This window comes from Nicotiana attenuata, chromosome 6 (genome assembly GCF_001879085.1).
Source record: "Nicotiana attenuata strain UT chromosome 6, NIATTr2, whole genome shotgun sequence".
Lineage (NCBI taxonomy): Eukaryota > Viridiplantae > Streptophyta > Magnoliopsida > Solanales > Solanaceae > Nicotiana > Nicotiana attenuata.
The window spans coordinates 24,651,040-24,658,354 of record NC_031994.1 but is presented as its reverse complement, the minus strand read 5'-3'; positions in this window follow the sequence as shown (position 1 = coordinate 24,658,354).

The following is a 7,315-nucleotide window of genomic DNA, read 5'->3' as shown; positions in this document are numbered from 1 at the left end:
AAATGCACAAACCAGAACTGGAGATGGACTGCCGCGGTCCCGGCGTAACCGCGGTCGGACCGCGGCAGGAAGGTGTTGCGGATTCTGAGAGGTGATTTGGCCGCGGTCCTGGCGTAACCGCGGTAGGACCGTGGCAGGAGGCGTAAAATTGAGGGACTGAAGTGCAAAACACGGAATTCTTAGCCCAAAACCCTATTTTAAACAATAGAACTCGCCCAAGGGAGGCATGTAATGTTTTAGAGAGTACTTTGGCAAGGAAAACAAGTGTGAGAGATCACCCAAAACATCATTACTCTTATTCTTCTTTATTTTTCTTGCAATTTACGATTATGAATCTTTTAGTAGTTTATTTCCCCATTGTTATGAGTAGCTAAAAACCTTAATCTAAGGTTTTGATGGAACCCGTTGGAAATGACTTGGTTGTTTTATTAATATAATTGGATTTGGTTGTTAATCTCTAGTTGTTCGTCTATGTTTTGATTGTGGATTAGTTGAAAGGGCCCTCAATTATCCGTCCCTATTTATTATGTATATACTTGAGAGAGAGTGCATATTTAGGTGATTGTATGAACAACATCACTCCCGGAGTATAGACGAGAGTCATAATCGAGGGTTTAGGGGATGGATTAGAGATAATGAAACCCCGGGTGCAATCTAAGTGAATTGTATTGTGAAATTAGCTAGCGTAGCTTGAGAGAGTGCGTCTAGTAGATTATCATATTTACTTGAGAGAGAATTATGATAGCTTGAGCGTTCATGATTGTTAGAGACAACTAAATCGTAGTTATAAGACATATACAACCAAGGAAATTATCAACGGGGGAAACCATTGCCTTAGACCTTATTCCTACTGTTTACAATCAAGTTTAGTTAATTTTCAGTTGTTAATTACTTTCAATCTTTAGTTGTTAGAAAATCAACCATTGTGAATCAAAAAGTTTGGGAAAACAGATTGTGTGAATTTAGTAAATCTAGTGATTGATAGGTTAGTTCCCTGTGGTTCGACTCTGGGCAATAATACTCAGATTATAATTGCAACGCCCGCTTAGTCTTTTGTGAGACTCAGTTGAGCGTGATTAAATTTTGGCGCCGTTGCCGGGGAATTAACGGTGTTATCAATTACAATTGAAAGAAATACAAAAATTCTAAGTGTAGTCAGTTTTCTCTATACCAATCTTTTCATTGAAATTCTAACGTTTGAAATCTTGTGGAAAGCAGGTGTATGCCTAGAAATTCTTCGAGGACTGGAGAAATACTAGAAGGACTCTCAGACCCCGAGAAAATATTCAGGGCATTGAACCGTGCCAACAAAGGACTTCAACAACCTCAACCAACACACTAACTCGAATTTGACATGGGTGACATAGATAACGTCAACGGAAACATCAGGGATGAGCCAGCTGACTTAAATGTCAGAGGGGTGGCACCTCTTGTGCCCGAGGCTACACTTTATGACTGGGCACAGCCTACAGCTGACAATCTGGCCACTGCCATAGCTGTGCCCGCAATTCAAGCGGAGACATTCCAGATCACCAACAACATGCTGCATCTGCTGCAAAATAAGGGACTTCACCGGGTCAAGCATTGAAGACCCGCAACAACACTTGAAAAATTTTCTGTCAATTTGCATGATCCAAAGACAGCCCAATGTAACCCCTGAAGCTATCAAACTGCTCCTGTTCCCATTCTCAGTAACCAGGGTAGCTCAGACTTGGTTAAATTCGCTCTCTATCAACTCTATGACCACTTGGGAGGAATTAGTCAAGCAGTGTCTGAACAAGTTCTATCCACCTAACAAGACTGCACAGCAAATTGATTCCATATTGCAGTATAGGCAGCATTCTACTAAGTCCTTGCAAGAAACTTGGGAAAGATTTAAAGGGATGCTTGTGAAGTGTCCTCATCATGGCATTCCAGATCAGATGCTCAGCCAGAGATTCTACATGGGTCTAGCTGACAACTTGAAAGCGAATGTGGGTGCTTCAGCTGGAGGTGCTTTCTTAAGCAAAACATTCACCGAGTGCAAAATTCTCCTCGATAAGATGTCACAAAATGCGGGGTGGATGACTAGAGGTGCAACACTAGCACCCATAGTGCACTCAGTTCCACTTGATCCCAATAATTCGCAGGAAGAGAACATGGCCACACTCCTGACCCAGATGAGCCTATTGACAAAGAAGATTGATGAGATGGGTACAAAACAGGTGCACATCGTTGATACAACGAATGGAGGACTATGTACACCGTGTATTAATCAGTCCTATGTGTGTTCATGGAGCGGAGAAGGTGAAAATCTAGGGGTCCGGGAAGATATGAATTATGTCAACAACTATGGGGGTCAGAGACAAGGAGCACAGCAGTGGAGACCGCAGCAAAATCAGCAGTACAGGCCTAATATGCAGCAGCCTGGGGGTATGCACCCTCAAAACCAATTAGTGTCAGTGCCTTATCAGAAACCACAGGGTTATCCACAGCAAAATCAGCAGCAATTGGTTTATCAACCACCCCCTCAGCAGCAAGATAACAACATGGTGGAGATCAGGGGTATGTTTCAGCAACTCATTGGGACAAATAATAAAGTGCAGGAAAAATTGGCAGTGCATGATTCAGCCATAAAGAATATTGAAACACAGCTGGGTCAGCTGTCCATGGCTTTGAACAACCGTCCTCCGGGAACTTTACCTGCAGACACAAACATAAACCCCAAGGAGCAAAACCCGAATCAGCTGATGGCAGTCAGTCTCAGGAATGGTAGAGATTTAGATAGAGAGCAGGAAATTGCACAAGCCAGCAAGAATACTACACCAGCTACTCCAGTTCAATTAGAGGTAGAAGAACCAACAGAACTCACTGAAGTAGTGGTTGAGCAGAGTCAGGAGGAAAAAGGCAAAGAAAAGGAGACCGAGCAAGTTGCAGAACAGGTGGCACCTTTTGAGCCAGAAACTCCTAACAGAGAGAAGACAGCCAGCAATGCACAAAGGGTGATACCTGCACCCTTCCCTCAGAGACTGGTCAAACAAAAGAAGGCAGACCAATACAAAAAGCTCATGGAGATGCTGCGTCAAATCCAGTTGAATATTCCGTTGATGGATGCCTTGAGGGAGATGCCCGGTTATGCCAAGATGATGAAAGATTTAATGCCACGGAAGTTTGATTTTCAGGATCTATCCACAGTAACTCTGACACAGACCTGCAGCGCAGTGGTGGCAAAACCGATGGCTCAAAAGATGTCCGATCCAGGTAGCTTCACTATTCCATGCACAATTGGAAGTTATGCCTTTGCAAAGGCGTTGTGTGATTTGGGAGCCAGCATAAACCTGATGCCGCTGGCAGTGTACACTAAATTGGGCATCGGCAGAGCTAGACCGACTTCTATGCTGCTACAGCTGGCTGATCGCACTGTGAAAAGACCAACTGGTATTCTTGATGATGTGCTGGTGCAAGTGGGGAAGTTCGTGTTCCCTGCAGACTTTGTGATTCTGGATTGTCAGGTGGATGAGGAGATACCCCTTATTTTGGGGAGACCATTTTTAGCCACTGGGAGAGAACTGATAGACTGTGAGACTGGGGAACTTAAAATGAGATTGAACGATGAAGAAGTCATATTCAATGTTCAGCAATCAATGAGGAGACCCAGCGAATATGCGAATTGCTCTCTAGTGGAGGCAGTGGATGTAATTCTGCAAGAAGATGATAGGACCCTAACTGTGAGAGATCCATTGGAGGCATGCCTGACAAATTTAGAAGAAATGGATGGTGAGGGATTAGCTGAATGGGTGATGGCATTGGAAGGCCGAGGGTTTTGGTCAAGGGAACCTCAGTTCGAGTCCCTTGAGCTGGAGAAAAGGGTCACTCCTCCAGCCAAGCCATCAATAGAGGAACCACCCAAGCTGGAGATGAAGCCACTCCCAGATCACCTCAGGTATGCATTCCTAGGCCCTGATTCGACCTTACCTGTTATTATATCATCCTGTTTGCTAGATGTGCAGGTAGAGAAGCTCTTACAGGTACTGAAGGATAACAAGACTGCCATTGGTTGGACCATGGCAGACATAAAGGGTATCAGCCCAGCCTTCTGTATGCATAAGATTCTCCTGGAGGAGGGGCACAGACCTTCCAGGGAACATCAGCGAAGGCTGAACCCTAATATGAAAGAGGTTGTAAAGAAAGAGGTGATCAAATGGTTAGATGCGGGAATCATTTTCCCCATCTCTGATAGTAATTGGGTCAGCCCTGTCCAATGTGTTCCGAAAAAAAGGGGGAATGATTGTTGTGAAAAATGACAACAATGAGTTGATCTCAACTCGTACAGTCACAGGGTGGCGAATCTGCATGGATTACCGGAAATTGAACACCGCCACCCGAAAGGACCACTTTCCCTTGCCCTTCATTGACCAAATGTTGGACAGGCTGGCTGGAAGATCACACTTTTGTTTCTTAGATGGATATTCGGGGTACAATCAAATATCAATAGCCCCCGAAGATAGAGAGAAAACATCCTTCACCTGTCCGTATGGCATCTTTGCCTTTCGGAGAATGCCCTTTGGGCTCTGCGATGCACCATCGACTTTTCAACAGTGCATGCTAGCCATCTTCACAGATATGGTGGAGGATATTGTGGAGGTCTTTATAGATGATTTCTCCGTGGTAGGAGATTCATTCGAAGACTGTCTTCACAACTTAAGCAGAGTGCTCAAAAGATGTGTGGAGACAAACTTAGTGCTAAACTGGGAGAAGTGCCATTTTATGGTACAAGAAGGGATAGTCCTGGGACATCGAGTGTCCAGAAAAGGAATTGAGGTCGACCATGCTAAGGTTGACGTGATTGAGAAGTTACCACCGCCCACTTCAATCAAGGGGGTGAGAAGTTTCCTTGGTCACGCCGGGTTCTACCGGCGTTTCATAAAAGATTTTTCCAAAATTGCTAACCCATTATGCAAACTCCTTGAAAAGGATCAGCCCTTTGTGTTTTCTAATGATTGCAGGTTGGCATTTGAGGAACTGAAGAAGAAGTTGATAACTGCACCCATCATTGTTGCTCCCAACTGGGAGCAACCATTTGAGCTCATGTGTGATGCCAGCGACTATGCTATAGGAGCAGTCTTGGGGCAGCGAAAAGATAAGCTGATGCACCCGATTTACTACGCAAGCAGAACGCTAAGCGGTGCACAGCTCAACTACACAGTGACGGAGAAGGAGATGTTGGCAGTTGTGTTTGCTTTTGACAAGTTCCGATCATATCTGATTGGTTCCAAGGTAATTGTGTATACTGACCATGCAGCTCTCAGGTACCTAATTGAGAAAAAGGAGTCTAAGCCGCGCCTGATTCGTTGGGTGCTGCTGTTGCAAGAATTCGACCTCGAAATTCGTGACCGTAAGGGCACAGAAAATCAAGTCGCTGATCATCTATCATGACTTGAAGGAGCTGAAAAATCAGTCGAGGTCGAAGAGATTCTGGAAACCTTTCCAGACGAGCAGCTGCTCGCAGCCACTCTTGAGGATGCGCCATGGTATGCAGATTTTGCAAACTACCCGGCCTGCGGTATTGTTCCCTATGACCTTTCACCTGGCCAAAAGAAAAGGTTCTTTCGTGATTACCGCATGCATTATTGGGATGAACCTCATTTGTTTCGAATATGTGTTGATAACATAATCCGGAGGTGTGTCCCCGAGATAGAACAATCTTCAATTTTGCAGGCTTGTCACGCATCAGCATATGGAGGACATTTTGGAGGGGTCAGAACAGCTGCGAAAGTGCTAGAGGCCGGATTCTTTTGGCCAGTTGTGTTTCGAGATGCACACCTCTGGGTAAAGGGCTCCAATGAATGCCAGAGGACGGGAAACATTTCCCGTCGCCATGAGATGCCAATGAAACCAATTCAAGAAGTAGAGGTGTTTGATGTTTGGGGGATTGACTTCATGGGTCCCTTCGTCAGCTCATTTGGCAATAAGTACATACTTGTTGCAGTGGATTACGTATCTAAATGGGTGGAAGCTGCAGCCTTGCCCACCAATGATGCAAGAGTGGTGGTCGGATTTCTGAAAAAGAACATATTCACCCGGTTTGGGACACCAAGAGCGATCATCAGTGACGGAGGCACTCACTTCTGCAATAGAGCCTTCGAGAAATTACTTGCTAAGTATGATGTGTGCCACAAGGTGGCTACTCCTTACCATCCACAGACCAGTGGGCAAGTTGAAGTGTCCAACAGGGAGATAAAGAGTGTACTAACGATGACTGTGAATGCCACCCGAATTGATTGGGCAAAGAAGCTTGATGACGCACTCTGGGCCTATAGAACTGCGTTCAAAACACAAATAGCTATGTCACCATACAAGTTGGTATTTGGGAAGGCCTGTCACCTGCCTGTGGAGTTAGAACATCGAGCTTGGTGGGCGCTGAAGCAATTGAACATGGATCCTGAAGCGCTGGACAAAATCGACTTACGGAGTTGCATGAGCTGGAGGAATTTCGATATCAAGCCTTTGAAAGCATGAGGCTCTACAAGGAAAAAATGAAGAAAATGCATGACAAGCACATCGTGGACAGAGACTTTAAACCCGGTGACATGGTACTATTGTATAATTCACGATTGAGATTGTTTCCGGGTAAGTTAAAGTCCCGATGGTCTGGGCCATTTAGAGTGGTGCAAATGTTTGCAAGTGGAGCTGTTGAGATTGAGTCGGAAGACGTGACAAACAAGTTCTCCGTCAATGGACAAAGGTTGAAATATTACCTTGGAATAGCTGCAGAAAAGGGGGATACAATGGTGACCAATTTAAAAGAACCCCAATACGAGAATGAGGAGTAAGATCTCAACTACTTGCATCGTGCCGCGATGTTAAATCAAGCGCTGCGTGGGAGGCAACCTACGAATTTGTTGTAAGTGTAATGCATAACTTCATGAAAAATAATAATAATAATAATAGAGTAGAAGGAACACGCCCAGACCGCGGTCCCAGCGTAACCGCGGTCGGACCGCGGTCCAGGACCCCCTCTGAAAGTGGTCTACCGCGGTCCCAGCGTAACCGCGGTAGGACCGCGGTGAAACACTCCCTCTGAAACTGGTCTACCGCGGTCCAAGCGTAACCGCGGTAGGACCGCGGCAGACCAGATTGGGCCCAGGCTAGGTAAGTTCAGAAATTTTTTTTAAATACTTTTTCTTTTTCTTTTCCCCTCCCCCCCTTCTTACTTAACCTACCCCCCACACTTCGTTTCCCCCCCCCCCCAAATCCGACGAAACACAACCCAACCCCCCCCCCCCTCCCCCATTCCATTTTTTCTCTCACCTCTCTCTTCCCCTCCTCTTTTCAT